This window comes from Gorilla gorilla, chromosome 4, assembly GCF_029281585.2.
Source record: "Gorilla gorilla gorilla isolate KB3781 chromosome 4, NHGRI_mGorGor1-v2.1_pri, whole genome shotgun sequence".
Classification (NCBI taxonomy): domain Eukaryota; kingdom Metazoa; phylum Chordata; class Mammalia; order Primates; family Hominidae; genus Gorilla; species Gorilla gorilla.
Window position 1 is genome coordinate 173941882 of NC_073228.2, and position 13612 is coordinate 173955493.

Here is a 13612-nt window from a genome sequence, read left to right on the forward strand (position 1 = left end):
TGGAGAGAGCATTGGATTGGAAGTCAGATGCCCTGTGTTTGAGTGCTGATCCTATCACTATTTAATGCAGCCCTGGCACTTATGGACTTGACTGGAAGAGGAAACAGCAGAATAAAATGAAAGCTGGGCTTCCTTTAGCTTTGACCATCTGTTTTATGCCTGTGGTCATATTTTGATGCCCCAAAGAACCCTGAGAAGTAAATGAGGACAGGCAATATCTCCCTTCCCCAGATGACAGACACAGAATTGAGGCCTTATGTTAGTGATGCAGCAGGTTTGGGGACCAGGTGTAGTTCTGTAAGCTGCCTCCAATGTCATGGAGTGCCAGTGAGGGCAAGTCAGTGCTCACGTAGACTTAAAAACTCCCCAAATTTGGTATGTTAGTCAGCTTGGACTGCCGTAATAAAATACCACAGACCAGATTGCCTAACAACAGAAATGTATATTCTTACAGCTCTGGAAGCTGGAAATCCAAGATCAGGATGCCAGCATGGTCAGGTTCTGGTGAGGGATCTTTTCCTGGCATGAAGACAGCAGACTTCTTGCTATGTCCTTACATGGCTGAGAGAGAGAGAGAGAGAGAAAGAGTTCTTCTTCTTACAAGGCCACCAGTGCTATGGGATTAGGAGGACATCCTTATTACCTCATTTAACCTTAATTACCCCCCAGAAGCCTTGTCTCCAAACATGGTCACACTGGGGCTAGAGCTTTAACAGATGAATGAGCCGAGGTGGTGGGGGAGTGGACACCATTCAGGTTACAGCATGTGGCTATGCAGGAGAGAAAGAACTAGTGCAGAAAGAAACATTGGATGAACGTAGGGCCAACAGAACTGAGAGGAAGTTCTTGAATGCAGCTCTTCCATGCGCAAGTCCCAAAAACTGGACTTCTAGGGGAAACAGGACATAGTAGACAATGAAAAGATCACATATTTTGGAGAGTGACTTTCCCAATTCAAACCCTGGCTACTACCACGCTGTTGGGCGAGTGTCCGAGAGGCCTTGGGTTTCTCATGTCTAAAATAAGAGGTATTCAGACCCTCCCTACGGGTTCATCAAGCAGCTGTGAAGACAAAATGGGATACGGCCGAGTTTCCAAGCATGTGGGGCACACGGCACTGGCATACACAGATGGTTTTAGGTGACTCGTGGATAAAGTATTAGACAACACTGACTCAGAGAAGAAAGTTGTTCTTTTCTAACTGGGTTCAGGCCTTCTCTTTTCATCCAGAGAGAAAAGTCCAGTTTGATGCACACATGTCGTCAGCACCCCCTAATACGTGCCAATCTCCCTTTTCCAGAAAGGCTTCAAGCCCTTTGCAGGAAATAGTATCCAACAATAACTGAAGAACAGTTTGCATTTATTTTTACGATTATCTTTTCTATATAGCAGGTGAGGCTGGTTTACTTTTTAAAGTCATGACATAAAGTTTCCTTTTCAAATAAATTTATTTTAGAAAAAAAGAGCTGACTTAAATGAATAATAGTAAATGAATGATAGTGCAGGTAAGATGTGACTATGGTTAAAGCAAACAAACCAATAGAAACTGCTCAGCAAAAGCAAAGCTTGAGTGACTGAATTTGGGGCAGCTCTGTTGCTGGAGAGAAAGTACCAGACCCAGAGAGAAAAAAATGGGCATGGGAGGTAGGACTGACTAGCAGCTCCCACTTGGACAGACAGAACAGCATGTGGAGACTCACGTCGTGAACTTTTGCTCCAATTACTGCAGAAGCATACCAGAAAAATGAAAAGAATACACAGACCTTTTTCGGTTATCTCACTGCAAAAACCATGAGATAGCTGAAAAACGGTGAGTGCCTGAATTGTGAGGGGCGAAAGCCCACCTCCGAACACACATCCTCACTGGGGAACTTGAAAATCCAGATCACCCAAGGAGGATTTAACCTTACCTAAAGTGTACACTGCCCAGGTGATGGGTGTACCAAAATCTCAGAAATTACCACTACAGAACTTATCTGTGTAACCAAACACCTGTTCCCCAAAACTTATTGAAATAAAAAAGAAGAAGAAGAAGAAGAAAAACAACATAACTACTGAAGGAAAGGCCGGGGATCATGGTGATGTATACCTAGCAGATGCATTTATTTAAAATGTAGGAAAATTAAGAAAATAACGTGAGATAACCTTAGAAAGAAAACTATGACCACACTGTTAGGTTATCTCAAGCTATAATGAAGCATTAAATAACATTAATTTTTCAATAGTGTTTTTAATGTATGGTATTTAATTATCTAGCTATACTTTTGGAATGGCTAGAGACAGAAAATACATAAAGGACCTATACAGAAAGGAACACAAGAACTTGATCATAATTAACATGACATTGAATTTACAAATTATCTAGCTATACTTTTTTGGAATGGCTAGAGACAGAAAATACATAAAGGACCTATTTAAAGGCTTTTCAGTGACTTGGGTGAGAAGACTATACCCAACATAAGGTTTCATCTTGATTACTGCAGGTATTCTCAGCTGCTAATACCTAGTACCTACTAGGTGAATAATAAATGTTTGTTGAATTAATAACTTAATGCATAATAAAGAAATGCTTAATTAATGAAATAAGAGAGCCTGAGCTAAGATAATGCCAATGGTAATAGAAAATAAGGAACAAATATAAAAATATTGTTGAGACATAATCAATATGATTTAATATTAGATTGGAAGTGGAGAATGAATATATGAGTTTGGATTTTGAAGCCTGGGTGCACTGGGGGTGGAGTAAGGAAGAAAATGAGGTTTTTACCCTCACTTGTACATAGAAAATTTAATTGTTAATCTTTTCATTGGAGGTATAAACTATGATTGAGCTTGGTAAATACCCATAGTACAGAAAGGAACACAAGAAATTGATCATAATTAACATGACAATGAATTTACAAATTATCTAGCTATACTTTTTTGGAATGGCTAGAGACAGTGTTCTTAGCTAACTTCTAAAAGGATTCTAAGCAACCTGCATGCTTCAATGAATGGATAGCTTAGGTTCCACTCAGCTTTTCTCAACAGAAAATACAAAATGAAAAAAGCTAATTAAGTAGAAAAGCTGCCCTGTAGCTCATCTCACAATTTTAGAAGCAATCCATTTTACTTTAAGTACTCCTAACAGATACCTTCTAAAAGGCAAGGATACTGGTAAAAATAAAACAATGTTCCCAACTCACAATGTTTCCATCTCTGCCCTGATGAATGGTAAAATAATCAAGATGATTTACATACTCCTCACTGTGATATCTAGCTATTTGCTAAAACAGATGTCTGGTTTTTGTACCGTAGATATCTTGAGGTTCCCCTAGGCAGAAAATCACAGGAGAAAGGAATCTCCCCTGGAAGACAGAATCTTAGAGAGGAAATCACATTGATAAATCTGACCACACCTCTCTTTGAACTTTTAAAGTAAAGCATAAGTAAAAGATGATATTTGGCTACCTTAATAGTCACTTAGCAATCATGGGATATTACTAGGAAGTCACCTTTCTTGTTCAGGGAAACAAGCACATTAGATTTTCCTGAAGTTTTACAATCTAAACACAAATAGACTCAGACCTGTTAGCTGGAAATGGGGTCTCTTATTAGACTTCTTTGATCTTCTTGATACATTCTGTGTACATAGGAAAATAACTGCCTGTACCAGCCACTGTAAAGAGGTTTTAAGTATATGATAAACATTAATCACTTCACATCTGAACTAGCAGAAGCAAATTCTTAAGGCCAGGCTGGTCTCCCTGCAAGCAACCAGGACTTCATGAGGGTGTAGTAAGGAAATGGAAGCACATTACACAACCGTATATACAATTGTATACTGCTCAGCCAACAGTTTCTATTCTGGAGTTATAATCTTGTGTTCAAGATCCAGTCCGCGATCCATTCAATCCTGTGCTTTCCAAACAGTGTTCTCTCCTGTTATAAAAATTCATGGGCAGCCAGAAAAAAAAATTACTAGAAAGAGTAATGTGTGTTACTTGGAAAAGGCAGATCCCCCCTGTTCTCTTCTCCATGGGAGACAGCACCATCGGCCTCTGTTGGAGCATTTGGTCCCTCCTGTGAGGCCTTCCGGGTGTCTGCTCCATCAGGGCTGCTGAGAGACTTGCATTCTGGAAGGAGTTGGTTGACCAGCACCTGTGGGAGATGCTGCTGACAGAGGTAAGAGGGGAATGAAGCTGCTTAGGTTCTCCCCTCAGGCAAGGCTGGTCCCTTGTCACCTGTAGAGAGTCTACCTTTGGCTTGAGTGAAGTGGTTTACATTGTCCCCAGTAAGAGACTACAGAGAAGACCTTGTCTTCCTGGCCATGCTCAAAGCTGAGAGCTCAAACCACCCTAAGGACTCTAACCATCCCAAAGGTCTGCAGCAGCCCCACTCACCATTTTCTGACCAGTCCAGGCAAAGCACACCATTGGCATTGTTGACTGGGCTGCTTGGACTGAAAAGACAAGGCCTGGGTGGCTGGGCCACCTGTCCCACTGTCTCAGCAGGTTTGCCTGACTCTAGATTTCCCTCAGAGGCCAAAAAAGTGGAGTCTCCAGGAATTACAGAACACAGTTTCTGGCAGGTACTATCGAGGGTTTCCAACGCCCTCCCTGTGCAAAGGAGAAAACCCAAGCCCAGAGAAGGAAAGGGACTTCCCAGAGCCACACAGCAAGTTAGCAGCAGAGCTAGCACAAGAATTCTTGTGTCCTGATTCCTTAGCTAGGATTACCTATTTCCAGAAGAGAGTTTTTCAGTGTACAATTATAGTAGGAATGTGAAACTCCCAGGCCCCACTACATAAAGAAATCGGAAAGGGGAAGGGAATTAGCAGGTATTAGGTTGGCGCAGAAGTGATTGTGGTTTTTGCCATTGAAAGTAATGGCAAAAACCACAATTACTTCTCTGCCAACCTAATATTAAGCACTAGATACTATTTTAGTGTTTAAATGAAAATATCGCATTTGGTCCTGTTACTCTTGCCTCCTCCGCAACCCCTCCATTTCCTGCAAAGTATGAAGTGAAAGCTCAGAGAATAACCTGCCGTTTAGATCAGCAAGATGTGGCAGGAATAGCATGAACCTTGGAACCAGGTAGACCCAGTTCTGTCAAGCATGAGGGTGTGGCCTGGATCAATGAGAACTCCACTGAGTTCAGGATCTTCATCTGTAACTTGAGAGTAATAATCCTGGCCTCCCATATCTGGTAAGATCAAATTATCATGCAAAGTGCTTGGAGAAGAGTAGGTATTCAAAAACAGTGGCTTGTAAACAAATATTTAGAGTATCTGTATTCATTGCAGCCCCATAAAATAGAAATAACCTAAATGTCCATCAACAGGTAAATGACAATAGACAAATATTGGTAAATCAATATGATGGAACACTACTCAATAATAAGAAGGAATAAAATACTGATATTTGCAATGACGTGGATAAATTTTAAAAACACTATGCACCTCTACTTCTGGCTAAATTGCTCTTACCAGATCCTACCTTTGAATTGATAACAAACTATAAACTCTGTGGAGAAAAACAAAAACAAAACAACACCACGATCTAAAGTCACTGAAGAGTAAACAACAGGCAAATTCTCAAGTGGGGTTAGTAATTTTAAAAAGGGATCTGCTTGGTGAGTTACCTGTTTTGTGGTGTATACATAGGCCTTTACTCTATCTTTTATCTTTACCCAAATCTCTGGCTGGTTCCTGAACCATGTTTGTACAGGATGGGCTCTAGACAGATGAGAATAAAAGAACTGAACTTGGATTTTAGCTGCAGCCCAAGATGCAAAATTTGCAGTTTGAGCCAAACCAGGTTAATTGCCCACTAAAGCAAACAAACAACAAAAACCAAAATCTCAATACTCTTCAGAGGAATATATCAAAATGCAGGGTTTTCACAATGTTCCAATGTCCAGAATACAGAATCCAACATTACTCATCACATGAAGAAACAGGAAAATGTAACTCACTCTAAAAAGAAAAGATAATTAAAGAAGGCTGACCCAATATGACTCGATAATGGAATTATTAAACTAAAATTGATAAGTAGCTGTTGTAACTGTGGTTATAATAGCCTTTGGGAGAATGTTCAGATGGCATAAATGTATTTTTCATGTGGAATGAATGTGAATTATTAGGGGCCAGTGGAAAGACTGTTCCATGGAATTTTTGAATATCACTTATTTGGCAAAGAAATTTTGCAGGCATGACTAAGTAAAGAATCTCAAAATATGGAAATTTTCCTGGATTGCCCACGTACATCCCAAATGCAATCACACGTATCTTTGCAAGAGAGAGGCAGAGGAATATTTGACTACAGAAGAGAGAGTATGAACTGTGAAGACAGAAGCAAGAGATTAAAGTGATATAAGCAAGGGACCATGAGCCAAGAAATGCAGGCAGCTAAACAAGTTAAAAAAGTCAATGAAATGGAATTTCCCCAAGATCTTCCAGAAAGTACCAACCCTGCCAACACTGACTTCAGTGCAATGAAACTGGTTTCAGACTTCTGGCCTTCAAAATTGTGAAATAATATATTTGTGTTCTTAAGACACCAAGCAGTCTGTGGTAATTTGGTACAGCAGCTATAGAAAACTAATACAGTAATTTTTCTCAAGTAAAAAGAAAGATGACTGTAATGAATGGAAAGAGGACATCACACACAAAAAAGAGAAACGGTAGAAAAACCAAAATTCTAGAAATTCTAGAACTAACATATAAAATATCTTTTAAAAATCACTAGCTGAGCATAACAATCTGATGGAGATGACAGAGAAAGAATCAGTCAATTTGAAGATAATTATCTAATTCAATGTTGAAGACAATTTTCTAATCTAAAGAAACGGGTGAAGAGAGAAGATGAACACAGATTTATAGACCTATGGAACAATAGCAATAGGTTTAACATGTGTATAACTGGAGTCTCAGAAGCAGAAAAGCAAGAAAGTAGATCCAAAACTACATACTTGAAAAAATGATAGCCAGTTTTCCCCCCAGTTTGGTAAAATACATCAATTTACAGATTCTAGACCTCAGCAAAATAAATACAAATAAGATCTTACCTATGCACATCATAGTCAAACTTTGGAAATCTAAAGACACACAAAAAAATTGAAACTAGCCAGAGAAAATAGCACATTTTATGTAAATGAATAGTGACTACTTTTTTGTTTTTGTTTTTTGTTTGTTTTGTTTTGTTTTTTGAGACAGAGTCTCACTCTGTTGCCAGGCTGGAGTGCAGTGGTACGATCTTGGCTCACTGCAACCTCTGCCTCCTAGGTTTAATCGATTCTCCTGCCTTAGCCTCCTGAGTAGCTGGGACTACAGGTGCATGCCACCAAGCACGGCTAATTTTTGTATTTTTAGTAGGGACGGAGTTTCACCATTTTGGCCAGGATGGTCTTGATCTCCTGACCTCGTCATCCGCCCATCTCGGCCTCCCAAAGTGCTGGGATTACAGGTGTGAGTCACTGCACCCGGCCATGAATAGTGACTTCTTAGCACAAACTATGGAAGCCAAAACATAGTAGAACAACATTTTTAAGGTTCTGAAAGAAAAAAAAAATCCGTTAACTCAGAATTCTATAACCAATAAAACTATCCTTCCTTCAAGAATGAATGTAATCCCATGTTCATGGATCAGGAGAATTAACATTGGTAAACGCTAGTACTCCCCAAACTGAACTACAGATTCAATGTCTTCGCTACCAGAATCCTAGGTGCTCCTTTGTAAAAATTGTCAAGCCAATCCCAAAATTTACACAAAATTGCAAGGGTCTCAGAATAGCCAAAACAATTCTAAAAAAGAGAGACAAAGTAGAATAACTCACACTTTCTGATTGAAAAATTTACTGTAAATCAACGATAATCAAGACAGCATGCTATTAGTACAACGAAACGCATAAAGACCAAAAGAATAGGATTGAGAGTTTAGAAATAAACCTATACATCTAATTGAAACTGATTTTTGACGAGGGTGCCCAGATCATTCAATGGGGAGAATAATCTTTTCAGTAAATGGTGCTGGGACAACTGGAAAGTCACATGCAAAAGAATAAAATTTGACCTTTATACACGCCATGTACAAAATTTAACTCAAAATGGAAGAAGGACTTAAATGTAAGAGCTGGAAGTATTAAACTCTTAGAAGAGAACATAGGAGAAAATCTTCATGACTTTGCATTTGGCAAAGGATTCTTAGATGCAGCACTAAAGGTACAAGAAATAACAACAATATTCATACATTGAGCAACATCAAAATGAAAAACTTGTGTGAATCAAAGGACAACAAAAAGAAAATGCAAAAAATCAATGCACAGAAGGAGAGAAAAGATTCACAAATCATATATCTGATAAAGGACTTGCATGTAGCTTATCTAAAGAGCTCTTACAGCTCAATTCTAAAAAGACAAATAACCAATTAAAAAGGAGCAAAGTCTCTGAACAGACATTTCTCCAAGAAAGATAGACATATGGTCAGTAGGCACATAAAGATGTTTGATACTATTAGTAATCAGGGAAATGCAAATCAAAATCACAGTGAGGTACTACTTCATACCCACTAAGTTGGCTAGGTTCAAAAAGTCAGATAATAACAAGTGTTAGCAAAGATGTAGAGAAGTCAGAACCCTCATATACTGCTGGTGGGAATGTGAAATGGTGTAGCTACTTTGAGAAAGAGTCTGGCAGTTCCTCAAATGATTAAACATTGAGTTACCATATGAACCAGATCCTAGATATCACCCAAGAGAAATGAAGCATGTCCATACAAAAACGTGTATCACAAATATTTATGGCAGCATTATTTATAATAATCAAATGGTGAAAACAACCCAAATCTCCATTAATGGGCAAGTGGTTAAACAAACTGGTATATCCACACAATGGACTACTGAGCTATAAAAATAAATGAAGCATTGATACATGCTACAACCTGTATGATGAACATTGAAAACATTATACTGACTGCAAGAAGCCAGTTACTAAAGTCTATATATTTTATGATTCCATTCATATGAAAGCCCAGAATAGGGCAATCTATAGTGATAGAAAAGAGATTAGTTGTTGCTTAGGACTGAGGAGGGTTGGAAGGATGTGGACGGAATTAGGACCTAAACGGAATTAGGTTTCTTCTGGGGTAATGAAAATGTTCTAAAATTGACTATAGTGATGATTACACGTATTTGTGAATATACTAAAAAATTGAATTGTACACTTTAAATAGGTGAATTATATGTTATGTGAATTATATCTTGATAAATTTTTTTTGAAAAAGAAGGAATATAATATAAATACATTTTCAGATAAAAGGAACTAAAGAATTTATCACCAGCAGACCTGAACTAAAGAAAATTATTTAGGCTGAAGGGATATGATACTAGATGGAAACTCAAATCTTTCAGAAGGAATGAAGAACATCAGAAATGGAAAAAAAAATCTGGGTAAATATGAAAGTCTACTTTTTCTTTTTAATTTTTAAAAAATACACGAACTGAAGCAACAAACCCATCATATCATAGAATTTATAATGTATGTAGATAAAATACAAATTACATACACTATATGTATGTAGATATAGTACAAATTATGGTATTTCATAAAACATGGGGCTGGGGTGGGAAGGTAAAAGGATCTCTATGAGTGTGAGGTTATTGTGTACATATTTTGTGAAGCGGTACAATCTTAAGTCTAAATAAACTGTGAAAACTTAAGGATGCAACCCATAGAAGAGCCACAGAAAAATAAGGCAAAAAAGTGTAACTAAAAAGCTAATGAATAAATGGAAATAGAATTCTTAAAAATGTCCAAATAAACTTTTTTAAAAACTGATGATAAATCAATGATTTAGAAAAAAAACAAAATTTGAGGAAACCGTAAAATAGTAGCCTTAAATCCAACCATATCAATAATTACCTTAATTGTTAATGAACTAAACAATACAATTAAATGGCAGAGGTTTTCAGAATAGATTTTTAGAAACAACTCAGCTGTATACTATCTATAGAGACACACTTTAAACAGAGAGGACACAGGTTGAGGATGTAAATAGTAACATAAGAAGGCAGAAGTGGCCATATTAACATCAAGTACAATCGACTTCAAGACCGGGAGTATTACCAGAGCCAAAAAGAGACTTTCATAATGATTATATGATCAATTCATCAGGTGGGCCTATATTCATAAACAGAAAAGCTTTAAATACATGAAGCAAAAATTGACAGAATGAAAGGGAGAAGTAGACAATTTCACATATATGCTTGGAGATTTTAACATCCTTCTCTCACTAATCAACAGAACAAAAATAGCTCAAAAAATCAGTAAAGACAGAGAATCTGAACAACACTAGCAACCATCTTGACCTAGTGTTTATAGAACACTACATCTAACAGTACAGAATACATATTCTTTTCGAGGGCATATGGTATATCCTCCATGTGCTGAGCCATAAAACAAGTCTTATTAGATCAAAAAATAATTTTAAACATCATGCTATGTAAAACAAAGTAAACACAAAAAGTACATTCTGTATTGCTCCATCTACATTGAATTCCAGAGTAAGCAAAATAAATCTATAGTGACAGAAAGTAAATCAGTAGTTGTCTGGGGCTGGGGTGGGGGCAAAGGTGAAGATAGTTTGGGAAAGGAGCCTGCTGAACCTTCTGGAATGATGGAAACATTCTATATCTTGATTATTTTGATGATTACATGAGTATATACATTGCCAAAACTCATGGATCTGTACACTTAAAGTAGATGCGTTTTATTGCAGGTAAATTACAACTCAGTGAAGTTGATTAAAATAAAAGCAGATGTTTGGAATTCACACTAGGAAGTGACAAAGCTGGTTAGAACACTTGCTGGGGCTGGTCCAGAGCAGTGAATGAATTAGCCGCCAATATTTCAAACCTGTGAGATTTCAGGCAACTCTCAGGACTTAGGCATCTCTGAAAAGTAGGAAGCTCTGGCCATGCTGAACCAAGCTTCCCCTGACAAACTATGGCAGGAGCTGAGCAGCAGCTAACCCATTCAGTGGAGCACTCCCTCCCCGTGGCCACTCTGCCTGCTTCACTCACTTAGTGACCCATCTGGCCCTGAAGGTTTTCGTGACCACTTGGCTAGAGGGTTAGTAGTGGTTACCACTTACTAATTTACCTGCTATTGCTTCTACATGTATCTCTCAGCATCTGACTTACACTCTTATCAGGCAGAGATACACGTAGTTTTATTTTTATATTTGAGCACTGACTATGTGTAAGTTGCATTGCAAAGCAGTTTGTGTATATTATCAAATCCTTAGACCAATCCTACATAACAAGTTCTACCACCACCCCCATCTTGTAAATGAGAGAACTGACACACAAAGAGGTGAAGTTCATACCCCATTGGCAATAAGTGGTGGAGTCAGAATCTAAACTGCCTGAGTTTAGAACTGTCTGATTTTATGGCTTGTGCTTGTCCAAGGATGCCCTTCTGCACAACTCCATGAGCCATTCACATTGTAGTCCCCTGAGCTGTGTGGGCTCCAGGAGCTGCCACTTGCATTCACTACAATGCAAATGGCGGCCTTTTATGCTAACTAGGGAAAGTTTCTCCTTATAAAACAAAAAGGATGAAATAGCTCATCTGTGGAATGAGGGGAGAGGGTTCTTCTAGCTCTGATTTGATTCATTCAACAACATTTTCTTAGCACTTACTTTATGCCATGTGCTGATCTGGGTATAGAAGATACAGCAATGAAAACGTTCCCTGCCCTCATGGAGCTTACCTTCGAATGGGAGAAACAACCAATAAAAACATAAGCAGGTTATACAATTATATCAAAATGTAATCTGATGCCAGGTGATGATTATTACTATGAATTAAACCAAAGCAGGGTAAAGACTCAGACAGTGACTGGGGACACTATTTAAGATAGGGAGGTCCAAGAAGGCACTCTGAAAAAGTGACATCTGAGCAGCCAGCCATGTGAAGCCAGACATGTGAAGGAGCCATCCATGGAAATATCTGAAAGAAAGGCATTCCTGGAGGCCATGGGAACAGCGAAGTACAAAGGCCCTGGAGAGGAAATGAGCTGGGCACATTTGAGGAACGACCAAAAGACTATTCTGGTCAGGAGGATGAAGGAGAAGAAGCTGGTAGGACCTCACAGTCCTTGGGAAGGAGATTGATTTTATTCCATCTAATGGGGATAATGGTTGGGGAATGAGAATTTGCACAGGAGAGATGGGAGACAATAAGCTTAGGGCTCTCTGAAGGGCAACCAAAGGGCTCAGCACTCAACCCCAGGAGCAGCCGGCAACCCTTCTGAATAGTGTGTCAATTAAAGTGCAGGCAGCAGTGCTCTAATTGTGGTTGTTTTTTCCAAAATACAGATGGCAGTAGCCTGGTTTCCAGCAGGATGGTGATGACATCTGGTCTCCTTTCAATAAATCCTGCTTATGCAAAATTTCAGCTCCATTTCAGTCACCAAAGCCTCTGACTCATTCTGTCTGAATCTCAGGCTGTAGGATGTGCTGGACAAAGAGGGAAACAATGTCCCCGAGTGACAAAGTGGACAAATTCCAGCCCTGCCATTCACCCATTCCCTTGCATGAATCCCTTCTCCTCTCTGTGCCTCAGACCCTTCTCTGTACAAGGTGGCTACACAGGCCTAATTTACAGGGAGGCCCGTGATAATTAATCAAGATCAGGTTGTTTGAAAACATTTTGGTCAGGACCAGTTAATGTATTTACTTGTTTGTTTTCTGTTTTCCCAACCATCCTGTAGACTCCGTGAGACCAGGGTCCTGTCCATCTGGTTCATTACAGCCACCTCAGGACAGAACACAGATCCTGGCACCCAGTAGATGTGCTCAATAATTACTTGCTGAATTAATAAAGAGCATCTGATTATTAACCATCTGCAGATAGAATGTTGGATATGGCTTCAGGAACTTTTAGTTTCTGAATGTTACCAGAAAGGAATTTTTTCTGTCAGGCCCAAATGGCTACTGCACGATTTGTCTGTGTGAAGGTGAGTAGGGGATGGTTATTTCCGTGTCAGTTTCTCTCTGAATGTGCACATTTGACTGTGAACCTGTTAACTCACCCCACCTGCCTTTGAATTTTCTACCCAATCTATTAATTTGGACAAGATAGATGACATTGGCTAGTATCTATCCCAATACTTACTATGGAGAAGGAATTGTATTAATGTCCTTAAGTAATGCATTTATTTAATTTTTGGTAAATATTTATTGAGAATCTCCATTTGGAAGGTGGGACTCAACATTGGTTAAGTCACCTACAGTCCCTTTCCTCAAGGAACTTAAATTCTAGTAGGAAAGACAGACATACATTAACTCATCATACAAATAATTAACTGCAATGGAAATCAAAGCTAAGAAGGACAAGCACAGATGCTACGAGTATGTCCATCAGGGCATCTGACTTGGTTCAGGTGTCAGGGAAGGTTTCTGTGAGGGAACAAGGTTTGAGCTGAGCCTGAGAGATGAGAACAGAGAAAAGCTCTGAGCCAGGCAGAGGGAGCAGCCAGCGCAAGACCCAGCCCTAGGAAAGTTGCATTTCTTGAAGATTAGAAAGGAGGCTGATGAAGGAGAAAGAGACATACAACAATATTGGAGG